Genomic DNA, 13,066 nt, shown 5'->3' on the forward strand with positions numbered 1-13,066 from the left:
CCATCTGGTTTGAATGGATGGCTGGTTCTGACAAAAAAATTAAAATAAAAAATGGTCAAAAACCATTGAACGGGTCGACAATTTGACTGCCCAGGTCAACGGGTCGTTGACCAATTCAATAGTTTTTTACTATGGACGAGGTTTGGAGTAAAACAGAACTGGTTGCCTAGACGGTTTCCTAGCCAAACAGTTTGACCATCTGAGTCAATGACAATTCAAAAACATTGGTGAGTACAATGGGAAGGACATTAACTCATTAAGTCCATCCCATTAATCAGTTAAAAAATATTTTCTCATCTCCATTTGAACATTCAAACAGCGGGAGACCAAAAAACTAATCCACTTCATCCTGTTTTTCCCTTGCCCCAGTCGTTGACTCTCTCCTGGAGTTGTAATCAGATTGGATTTAACAAAATCCGATTGTAATCCGACTATGGAAAGCTTGCATCCAAATTCAATCCAATTTAAAGACTTTAGATTTAAATTCAAATCTTAATGGACCATGCATCAGATTCGGATTTAATTCGATTCCACTTTAATTTTTTTAAAATACAAAAAAATTAAAATCTAATTACTTTTCAACTTTTGAATAATACATTAATGTAAATATACATATGGAATTTATTATATATATATATATATATATTCATAATAATATAATATATAAAAATATACTTTTATAAATTTAAATATAATTATATAAATCTTATGTATTAAAATCAATAAATATTATAACATAATCAAAATCGGATTGGATGTCGGATTAGGCCTCAGATTTTTAGGTATCATTGACAGGCTTGCTCTCTCCCTAGCTCATTTCACTCAATGGAGATATATATTGTGTACTAAAAAGATATTCCCCTCGAGGGTGAATGCCTCATTTTCACATTTCACCAGCAGTGCGCTTCTAGAAAGGGAGAAAGGGAGAGGAACATGACATTGTGGTCTGAGGAAAGGGCACCATCTCACACTGGAGAAAAGCTAGAGAACAATGATCTTTGAACACTTCTATTAGATAGGAGAGGAACAGGTGAAGGAAGAAGAAGATAGGTTGGAGTTCAAGTTAGCATTTTTAGATCTAACAGAGAGAAGAAGAACAAGAACAAGTCTCTTTGGAGTAGTTGCAAGTTTGATTAGTGGTGAAACATGCAAAATGGGCTTATGCTCGCACATGGAAGAGCAGGATGATGTTAAGGGACAGATGCCACTATCCTGTGAAGTGGGGCCAATGTTGGGAGCCCCGAGTGGATGGAAGTCCTGAGCCACTTTCAATTGGGTACTTTTCCATTGTTTTTATTCTTACTATTTTCACTAGCAAAGGGGGCCCTGCATTGCAGGGGCTTGCTCATAAACTATCAGGCTCGAGCTCGATTCGAATTAGAGACTTGAGCTCGAGCTCAAGTCAAAAGCTCAAAAGTTCAAGCTCGGCTACCTTTGGTTGCAGGTCTCTCAAGCAACCGAGTTTCCGAGTCGAGGTTTCCCTCAATTGTCGAGGCCTCCCTTAGTTGCTGAAGTGTTGAGCTGAGGTTTCCCTAGCAAGCGAGGTGTCGAGCTAAGGTCTCCCTTAGTTGACAAGGTGCCAAGCTGAGGCCTCCCTCAGTTGTCGAGATCTCCCTCAGTGACTGAGGTGCCAATCCGAGGTCTCCCTTAGTGGTTGAGGTGTCGCATAGATCAAGCTGGATTCAAATTAGAGACTTAAGCTTGGGCTTAGAAGTTCGAGCTCAACTCAGCTCGAACTCGACTACCTTTGGTTGCAGGTCCCCTATCAGTCGAGATGCCGAGCTGAGGTCTCCCTTAGTCGGAGAGAGAGTGGCATTCTTGTAATTTATAAGGAGAGAGAGATGGCATTCTTGTAATTTATAAGAGAGAGAGAGAGTTGGTATGAGAGAGTGGCATTATTGTAACTTCTATGAAAAAAAGGGAAGGTCTCTTAAGTATCAGGCTCAAGCTCGATTTGAATTAAAGACTTAAGCTCGAGCTTGAACTTGGCTCGAGTCAAAAGCTCGGAAGTTCGAGCTCAGCTACCTTTGATTGCAGGTCTCTTAAGTAGCCGAGGTGCCAAATTGAGGTCTCCCTTAGCTGCTGAAGTGTTGAGCTGAGGTTTCCCTAGCAGGCAAGGTGTCGAGCTAAGGTCTCCCTTAGTTGACAAGGTGCCGAGCTGAGGTCTCTCTTAGTTGTCGAGGTGTTGAGTTGAGATCTCCTACAGTGACCGAGGTGCTGAGCAGAGGTCTCCTTCAGTGGTCGAGGTGTCATGTAGCTCAAACTCGATTTGAATAAGAGACTTAAGCTTTAGCTCAGAAGTTCGAGCTCGGCTCGAACTCGACTACCTTTGATTGTAATTTGAAAGAAAAAAAAGCAAAAGAGAGAGTTGGTAGAGAGTGGCATTCTTGTAAGTTCTATGAAAAAAAGGCAAAAAATACTGTTAGATTCCATTTCCCTCATCCTCAAGCCTTCTTACGTACACATTTTAGCTTAATATATTTATATTGATTCTTCAATTCTCAACCCTTGCAGAGAAGAATTATTGACGTTAAGTTTCAGTTGAGAAGCCAAAGTGATAAGCCTCTACCATTTGGAGAAGGCGCCATGGATTAAGAGAGGAGGTGTGGTGAACCATATAAAGATGTTTTATTGGTTGAAAACAGCCTATGACCATGTACCGATTCAAACAGCTGTTGTTAGAGGTGTTTCACATACATAGTCGGGTTTCAAGAAACTTGTTTTCACATACATAACTGGCTTTTATGTTGTGTTCTATAGAATAGAAAGGGAAGAAGAAAACAGTTGGAGTGGTGGTGATTAAGGGTGGCAATTTTTAACCCAACCCACTGAACCCACCCAACCTACCTAGTATCTAACCCACCCAATCCGCCCATTTAGTTGGCGGGTTGTGTGATCAACCCATCACCCAACCCACCCATTTAATTGGGTTGGGTTGTGGATAACCATTGGGTTAACCATTATAGATATAAGTGTTAATTCCTTAGCCTTCTTTTTAATATTCTTCATTGGAATTAAATAATTTATAATTAATGCATTAATTTTCCATTAATAATTGACTAAATTTAGTTTTGTCTTGAATCATTACACTTCACCTAACATAAATCTAAATCAATTTGACCCGAGTCCGGACTAGTTCAACACGGTCTGACCCGATCCAACATATACTGATACGGGTCGACCTGAATCTGAAATAGACCCCAAGCGGGATGGATCAGTGCCGCTTGCTCTGTCCAATTTGGGTCATCCGGTCCAACCAATATTCACACACTTCGACCCGACCCGGTACAAGTCTATATGGGTCGACCCGAATCCGAAACGTTTTTGGTGGGATGATTCGGCCTCCACGTTCTTTGCCTGATCTGGACCGTCCATCCAACCAAACATGAACTGACCCGAACATGGACTTACCCGATTTAGCTACATTGACCCGGTTCGGGTCAGCCAGTCCGGTCCCAAACCCGTGTACAAACCTGATATGGTGCGGTCCAAGTCAATCCACCATTGACTAAAATCGGTCCGATCCGGTCCGATCGGATTGATCTAGATCTAAATGGTTCAACCACCCTTGAACCTAAGTGGTTTAAGTTGGTCTGACCGGTTTGAACCTAAGTGGTTCAATCAAACCCGGAATCCGAATATAGTCAAATGGCTTCACCGTTTGTGTAAAAATAACATGCATGTAATGTGATTTGAACCTTCACAACTTATGTAAATAATAACTACACTAACCACCAAGCTACAACCAACTTATTTGTTACAAGAGAGAGAGTGTTTTTTAAGTCCATAAATATGAGGTTAATGGGTTTGGGCGGGTTGGATTGGGTTAAAGCGGGTTTGGGTTGAACCCAGCCCATTTAATTTTATATAACTGGGCCATTAATGGATTAGCATATTAGATGAATTAGGTTAAAACTCAACCCAAGCCAAACCCAACCCAACCCGCCCAATTGCCACCCCTAGTGGTGATGCTTGAGAAGCTTTCCAAGAAGAAAAGGCCTTTTGAGAAGATAAATGTGTCGTACTTTTGTAATAGATGAGAGACCATTTCTATTATTTCTTAGCAATTGAAGAGATAGCTGCAACGGTTCATTTTCCAACAACTGGAGGTTTATCTTATTTTATTATTTCATTGCAGTTGTCTGATGAAAGAGGGTGCTTGACCAGTGTAGTTGGTTTGGCCGGTCGAACTCAATTTTGCACTTCCTCTCTATTGCATTCTGCTTTCTTTTTTTATTTATTTGAATGATGTGAATATCTTGGCCTAGAAAGCTATGGAAAGAAAAATAAGTGATAATAGATGTTTTGCTCAATCAAGGGTTTTTTTTTTTTTTTGTAAATGCCCAAAAGAACGAAAAAGGAATAATATTAAGTTGTATTTTTATTTTTAAAGTTTCATTTTTTAGCTTACTAGTGAATGACCCCGTACTAAGTATGGGGAATTGGTAATGTTAAATTTACACTATGAAATCAATACTGTTAAATCTATATTTATTAATATTTTAAATAATTATTAAAATTTAAGAAATATTTATTTCAAAAAATAGTTTTTCAATAATTATTAGAATATGAATAGTTTTCTTTTGTTATGATAAGTAGAGGGTTAATGATTAACTGAGATTGATAGTTTTCTTTTGTTATGATATGTAGACAGAAGTGGTTGTGGATAACCACTTTTGCATTTTCTGCATTATTTTAGGAATGGTTGAAAATGGTGGTAGTGGGTTGTGGGCTTTAGCAGCAACTTCTTAAAAAATGCCACATATCTAGCTTTTTAGAAAAATGAGAAGGCCATGTGTCTGAATGGTGTGGAGCTGTAGCCTGTAGTGGGTTTGTTCTTCATTAGATTTATTAGAAAAATGCCTAGGATATATAATTCATGTGTTGTTTAATGTTGAAATCATATTGATGTTGCGCGATCCGGGCACTCCTAGTTGGCGGTTGACTGGCTCCTAGCTGGCGACGGACCGTACCTGAGAAGAAGACGGTGAAGGATTCCCGTGGGACTTGCCCGGTGGGAATACTCCGATGCTTAAGTTAGAACGCTTCTGAGAGCAGTAAAGAGTGCAAAGAAGACTAAGAGTGCAGATAGCGCTAGATCAATGAGAGTTCAAGGTTTACTCAAGATTAGATCAAGGTATGTTCAAGATACCTTTTCCCCTTCGACCATAAGGCTCTTAAATATGGGTGTTCTTGTCAAATCGAGCGTAACTGCCACTGAACCTCTGTCGTAGCCGTTATTTTCCAGGGCTGCGCAGGTAACCGTTGCAGAGTACTCCCCAATCGGATGATTGACATGTCCCGGAAGGACAGACACGCCACCATCTGTCGAGGGAGACGTGGGAGCAGTCTGTCGGGTTGGCAGGGACTGTGTCGTCAGTCAGGAGACGTGGTGCAGCTTGACAGGTACGGTCTTGTCAGATAGAAGCTTCCTGAAAATGTCGCGTCGCTTAATGGCGAGCTATCCTGTTACGAGCTCTTAGGGGTACTTCAAGGTGATTCCTCTTGAGGTTGCCTTTGGGGTAGTTTTCCTGCCTAAGTATCGGAGTGAGCTGGTTATCCTAGCTCGCGAGCTGGGATAGACTTGTCTTGGAGTATTCCCTTTCAGTACATCGGGGGTCCTCGAGCTCGTGCTGTAGCGAGCTCATCCTGTGGCGAACTGTAACGTAGCGAGCTGTCCTGCGAGCTCATTACTTAGTCGCAGCCAGGCCGTTGTACTGAGCTGTCACTTGTGTTGAGTCATGTTCACATGTCACCTTCTCAAGGGGTCGGGTCAAATCGCCCTCCATCACATATCAACAAAAAATTTTAAATTAATTGGAAAAGGTCCATCCAAGATACATTAAAAAAAATCAAAATAATAAATAATAAAACTTAGCTTTCGTTGATTTGAATTTAAAATATATAAAAATTAATAAATGATAATAAAATTGACAAAAAAAATTAATAAGGAATTGGCAACTCCCACTATGAGGGCCTTACGAGTGACCATTTCCACCCGGCTAGGCCATGACATGCTTGGCTAAGAAAATCTGAGTTTTGGCCCAAGTTTTGTGTTTAGGTTGGGATCGGGCCAACATCAAACCTACAAATTTTAAGGCTGAGTTACTACAACCTAATTTTAAATATTCACTAATATTTAAAAATTTAATATATTTAATCAGTAATAAAATAAAATATTAACAAATAATATAAAAAATAATTATTTTATTAAGTAATTAATGATAATTAATTATTTTCGTTAAAAAATTACTAAAACAACATTGTCTTCTTTCCTCATAATGCCCTAGCTAAAATTTGCACCAAGCCCACACATAATGCACATAGTTGGACTCGAATTTTAGTTGGATCAATTGGGGTTAAATTAAATCCACATATAATTCAATTATTAATTGGATGCAACTTCTAACATCCAAATCTAGTATAATTAGATTAAGAGTTGAATTGGGTATCAGGCTTTTGAAATTCATTGACAATCCTAGTGGGAAAAGCCCAAGCTAACCCCTAAGTTACACACACACAACACTTGTAGTGTGGACCGGTCGGCTTGGACTAGGCAACCTTAAAAGTTGTCAATACACTATCAAAATCAAGTGCAAGATCTTTTATTTCTTTTAATTCATTGGACTACACAATAGGGGTAGCCCATCCCATATAGCTCATTTGACTTGAATATTAATAATTATTATCTAAAAATAGTTAAAACCCCATAAATAATGCATGCATGGGTTGTACTCAATTTGGTCCAGTCTAATTATAAATGTCACATTGCTCTTAGGGATGCAACTTGGGGGGTTGGATAACTCAAAACCTTAAACCTTGAGCTTAGGCTTAAATTAATTTAATTATGACTAAAAAAGTCAATCTATAATTTAATTAATTATGACTACAATCAAATTTATATATTTACTAATATTAAAGTAATATTTACAAAAATTATAACATTTATCCATTAATAATGTAAATACTTTTGGGGTTATGCATTAGATACTACGATATACATTCTAAAGTGGGTTCCAACCAAATCCGTTCCGAAGACTCCCTATGAGTTTTGGACCAGTAAGAAACCAAGTGTGAGACACTTGAAGATTTGGGGTTGTCCGACACATGTTAAAATAACAAGTGTTGACAAATTGGAATATAAAACCAGTCGTTGCTTATTCGTAGATTACCCAAAAGGCTTTGTAGAGTATTTATTCTATGACCCAGGAGAACAGAAGGTGTTCTATAGTCGAAATGCCCATTTCTTGGACGAAGTTTACATCGTGAACAATCATCGTCAGGAAATTGTTATTAATGAAGAGAGCTCAGGGGTAGTGGGAGATGTCCCACAAGCTCTAGTTAATAACCAACCTAGGAGATCTACCCGGGCATCCAAGCCTCTAGTTCGTTATGGCTATGACCAAGAAAGTTACTTGGTGGAAGCCACAACTAGTGAGGAGGATCCCATGACTTATACGGAAGCTATGTTGGACATAGATTTCCTAAAGTGAGTAGATGCCATGAGAGCTGAGATGGACTCAATGAAGACCAATGGAGTCTAGACTCTAGTAGATCCGCCCCCTGGGGTAAAAGCAATTGGTTGCAAATAGATCTATAAGAGGAAGAAGGGCCCCGATGGTAAGGTTGAGACCTACAAGACTCGTCTTGTGGAGAAAGGGTACACTCAGAAAAAAGGAATCGATTATGAGAAAACATTTTCGCCTGTAGCTATGCTTAAATCCATTAGGATCCTGCTAGCTGTAGCAGCATACCATGACTACGAGATTTAGTAAATGGATTCAAAACCGGATTCCTGAATGGACCCATTGACTAAGCCACTAACACAGAAAGTGTTTGAGAAACATGTGGAAAGTATGGAACTCTAGCTTATACCTGATTGGACCTAAGTGCAAGTGGGAGCTGTTAGACAGTGTATGCCCTTAGCTCCAATCAGCATGATGTACATTATGACATTTATTGTAAATGAATAAAGTACATATTTGATTCATGTTATTATAGTGTGTTTTTATGTAATACCCTTAAATTGGACACATATAAGACTCGTGTTAGTTTAGAATCTTCACAGTCATTGGATAGATCTGGGGAGATTTATCCTGCCAAGGCTGAGACTAGACCTGTTCATGGCCCGGCCCGACCCCTGGACGGTTTTGTACATAGTTATTAGCTCGCGGGCTTGACCTCGGGCCTAAAATCCTGAGCCCGACTATTTTATGGGCCGGGCTCGGGATTTGTCACAAAAGCCTGGCCCGAGCCCGGCCCGACCCAACTTTTATATATATATATATAATATATATAGCTTTTAAACCCAAAATTCCTAAACTGAACCCTTCTCATATTTCATTCTTTCTCACTCCCAACTTTAATCGATGCTACCAATGACCAATGATGAAGATGGGTTGTAGTTCCAGTGAATAAAGGAACTCAAAATGGGAAGATCATTGCAAGAACGGAAGACTCTTAGAAAGTGTAACTTGTCCATGATGGCAAAGCAGAGGATGAAAGGAACAGAGAAAGGATAAGTAAGAGAAACAACATCGGTCCTAGTGTAACATTCATCCTTCTGAACCTGTGTAATAGCTAAAGCCGGAAGAATTCAAAGTGTAGGAATTGGGTAAGAGAAAAAGCTAGAAGAATTCAAAGTGTATCCTTAAGCATTAGAGATCGATGAAGCTAAACAACACAAGCACAAGCGGTTGCATTTAATTCAGTCGAGTGTTCTTCCTAAGATCTAACAATATTTGACGTAGCAAATCATTAAACCCTAGTTGCTTCACAGATTAGAGGGATCAAACAATTATAGATCTGATATCTAACCTAGCAATAGATTGCAACGATTAATAAACTAGTAGGCCTCCTAGCAATTAGACAAAACAATCATAAACATGAACATAAAGAACATTCGATATTCAAAGCATAAATCAAACAATAAAAATCAAATTAGATCTCATAGTTTTATTGATTCTGAGGCTTCTGTTTCTTTCGATCAAGTATTAGAATTTAGCCATGCATGGTCATGGTGAAAACTCAAGAAAGAATTGGAGAGGAAGAAGAGAGGGGCGGCAGCCTAGGTCTGATTGTCTCTTTCTTGTTTTTCCTCTTCTTTTCTTTCTTTTCTCTCTACTTTCCATTCCCCAAAAGAAGTCTACAAAATCTCCTAACATTTCTCTCTAGATAACAGTCTCCAAGTCTGTAGCTCAAAATCTCCTAAAATTTCTCCACCACTGGGATCACATGCATAACATGAATCAAAAGGACTTTTCAAAGGTTGTAATGGGGCTTAGGATCAAGGTGGGAAATATTTGGGAATGTAGCTCAAAAGCCATCGAAACTAGTGAAGCAAAATTGAATCATCTAAAGCTCGAATGTACAAGACATGTCAAACCAATAACTCCATTCAGCAACTTCTTCAATTTTTCTTTAATGCATTTAAAGCATGTAAAACTCCTGCATTGGAAAAGAGATCATTCAAATGAACACTTTTTGTTTGCAGCAGGGAACAATCCTTAACAACAGCTTCCACCTTTGTATGTATAAGCAGCCCCTTTTTCTTGGAATTTAAGGAGGGGCATGGATAGTTTGTAACATCAAAAGCAATTTCCTCCATCACTTCCTTTCTTCTTTACTTTTTTTTTCTTTCTTTTTTTTTCTTTTTTTTTAAACATGAACATATCGATCACTGGAACTCACGAACTGAGAATGAAAACATGTTCCATTTCACCATTCATAACCATACCACGAATCCAAACACCCCCACACTTGAAACTTGCACATCCATACATATTATAATGATGAATAATGCTCCACTAGTTTTACGGCTTGCGTATGGGTATTATTTTTTTCTCGGGTTTAAAGTTTGTAACATGGGTTCACAATGAACGATAAAGGTCAATAAAGCTCAAAGGGGTTCAACAAAGGGGATAATTTATCAAAGGGTAGGCTATTTGGATTATGTAGCTTATAACAAAAAGGCCTTAATCATGTTCATGCATGCTTGTGTCAATGTGATTTTGAAGAGAACCAAGGAAAGTTATAGAGAAACAAATCCATGGAAGAATATCTCACATGAAAGAAAATAGTGGGACTGATGTGGATGTGTCACTCCAAAGGCTCAAAATCTCACCAACTTTTGTCTACTAGATTTAGTCACTACCATTCTCAACGAAAATAACTAGACTAATTAATTCTAAGTTGGAAGATTATTTATCTAGTCATGCTACGAACTTTTCAAACTTAATTGAATCTTGCTTATGACATACACAACCTAAAAAAAATCGTTGAAAACCACAAAAAAAAAACACAAAAACAAAGAGCAAAACTATATTTTATTTTTTTTCAAAAACGCAAAATTAAAACACAACCTAAATCAAATTTTAAAACCCAACCTAAATTCCCTCCCCTACACTTAAAACTTACATTGTCCCCAATGTAAGGTGAAATGCAAAGAAAAGGCAAAAAAAACTAAAACATAAATGCGAAAATAAGAAGAAAAAGAAAAAACAAACTTCCCTTTTTTTAATCAGCATAAACCAGATTCTCAAGGTCCAATTGTTCCACATTCTCTACTTGGAAGCCTTCATATAAATGTTTGAGTCTATGGCCATTCACCTTGAACGCTTTGGAAGTTGCTAGACTTTGAATTTCAACTGCAACATGAGGAAAAACATTAGTAACAACAAAGGGTCCAATCCAACGAGAATGCAACTTACCCGGAAATAGATGAAGCCGTGAATGGTAAAGAATGACTTTTTGACCAACTTTAAACTCCTTCCTAAAGATCATTTTGTCATGAAAAGCCTTCGTCTTTTCCTTGTAAATCCTTGTACTCTCATAAGCATCATTGTGAATTTCCTCTAGCTCTTGTAGTAGCAACTTCTTGTGTTCTCCCCTTTCATCCATCATGGGTGGGTTCAAATCTGGAATAGGGGCCTGCAAAACAGAGGGTAGAGGTCTCCCATTTGAAATTAGTAACGTAATATAAGGAACGATACCTGACTGTTGTAACTCCGAAGAATCATTCAATGCTGCAAAAGTTTCCTGCAAATCAGCACTCAACGTTGACCCCTCTTTCTCAAGATGCTTACTAATGGAAATTTCCAATCCATCATTCCCATCAAGTTCAAAGATTTCTTGTGCCAAAGAATCAATAACATCTATAGAATAAACAGGATTATCATCACTAGGATATTTCATAGCATCATAAATATTAAACTTCACAATTTTACCATCAACTTCCATGGTAAGTATGCGACTATGAACATCTATCTTAGTCTTGGATGTTTTTAATAATGGTCTTCCTAACAAAATAGGAGTGGTTTGATCACCATTATCCATATCAAGCACGTAGAAATCAGTAGGGAAAACCAAATCATTTACTTTCACAAGAACATCCTCGACTTCACCCTTAGGATAGGCATTAGATCTATCAGCCAATTGAATCACAACACCAGTTTTGTTCAAAGGTCCAAGTTTCAAAGAAGCATATATAGAATATGGCATGACATTGATAGAAGCTCCTAAGTCTAACATGGCCTTCTCAATTCTAATGTTACCTATCATGCAAGGGATAGTAAACATACCTGGATCTTTGCACTTTGCAGGGAGTTTTCTTTGAATGACTGCGGAAACATTCTCTCATACTCTCACCTTCTCACATCCTTTCAATTTTTGTTTCCTCTTATGTGTACATAATTCTTTTAGGAATTTAGCATAACGAGGTACTCGTTTAATAGCATAAAAAAGGGGAATGTTTGTCTCGCATCCACGAAAAGTCTCATAAAAATCCTTAAATTGCTCATCTTTTCTAGATTCTGCTAAAGCCTGAGGAAAAAGAGGTACTGGTTTATAATTAGAAAGAGGTGGAAACTTATGCTTGGGTATGTCATCGTCTTGGGAATGTTCCCGTTTGCAACGATGTTTTTCTCCTTTTCTTGCTTCGACAATGTAGGGGCTGCCTTTGCCGGAATCTCAACCTCTTTACCACTTCTCAAAACGATTGCACTTACATTTTCTCTAGGATTCACAACTATTTGAGAGGGTAATTTCCCCGAACCTTGCACCTCTAACCGACTATTTGTGGTTGCCATCTGGCCCATCTAATTGTCCAAACGTTGGATACTGGCCCTCATCTCTTGTTGAAATTGTTTCATCTCCTATTGAAATAACAAAGTATTAATGGCAAGAGATTTAACAATATCTTCTAAAGACATACCAGAATTAGAAGTTTGGCCCGACTGTTGTCTAGGGGGGTATGGCTGATATTGCAAGAAACTTGGGTGGTTTTGTGGATTCCCATAGCTGAGATTGGGGTGATCCCTCCATCCTGGATTATATGTGCTCGAATAGGGATCATACTTCCTTTGCGGTTGCCCCAGAAAACCACCTACCACATTCACCTACTCAATGGGAACCTCTTGAAGAGTTGGGCACATATTGGTTGGATGCCCTACTACCGAACAAATCCCACAAGCCTTTACTGTTTGCATATTACCTACAGCCATTTGACAAACAAGAAAAGTTAGACTCGCAATTTGTTATTCAAGGGAAGAGATATTTACCTCATTAACATGCTTTGATGGAGGGTTAAGCCTAGAGCCGAATTGTTAAGAATCGGTCGTCATATTTGCAATCAAGTTTCTCACGGCCTCGGGAGTTTTGTCCACTAAAGCTCCTCCACTAGCAGCATCAATCATGCTCCTATCAATGGGTTGAAGACCCTCATAGAAATACTAGATAAGTAGCTGCTCACTGATTTGATGATGGGGGCAGCTTGCACATAATTTTTTAAAACATTCCTAGTATTCATGTAGGGACTCCCCGTTGTACTGCCTTACACCACAAATTTCTTTTCTAATATTGGCTGCCCTTGAAGCTGGGAAGTACTCCAAAAATAACCTCTTCATCACGTTCCATGTGGTAATACTCTCGGAGGGTAGATAATAGAGCCAATCCTTAGCCGAATCCTTCAAAAAAAATGGAAAGGCTCTTAATTTAATTTGTTCTTCAGTCACCCCCGTGGGTTTCATACTCGTGCATACCACATGAAGCTCCTTCAAATGCTTGTGAG

At 38.6% G+C, this 13,066-nt stretch overlaps 1 non-coding gene across 1 annotated transcript; it reads left to right on the top strand.

The window, feature by feature from the left end:
- The first annotated feature begins 12,750 nt into the window (after positions 1 to 12,750).
- Positions 12,751 to 12,857, top strand: LOC148804114 (small nucleolar RNA R71). The gene has a single exon (XR_016081712.1). It is a non-coding gene; the product is annotated as a small nucleolar RNA R71 (small nucleolar RNA).
- The last annotated feature ends 209 nt before the right edge of the window (positions 12,858 to 13,066 follow it).

The sequence above is a fragment of the Nelumbo nucifera genome, chromosome 1 (assembly GCF_055504915.1).
Source record: "Nelumbo nucifera cultivar China Antique chromosome 1, China Antique-T2T, whole genome shotgun sequence".
Taxonomy (NCBI): Eukaryota; Viridiplantae; Streptophyta; class Magnoliopsida; order Proteales; family Nelumbonaceae; genus Nelumbo; species Nelumbo nucifera.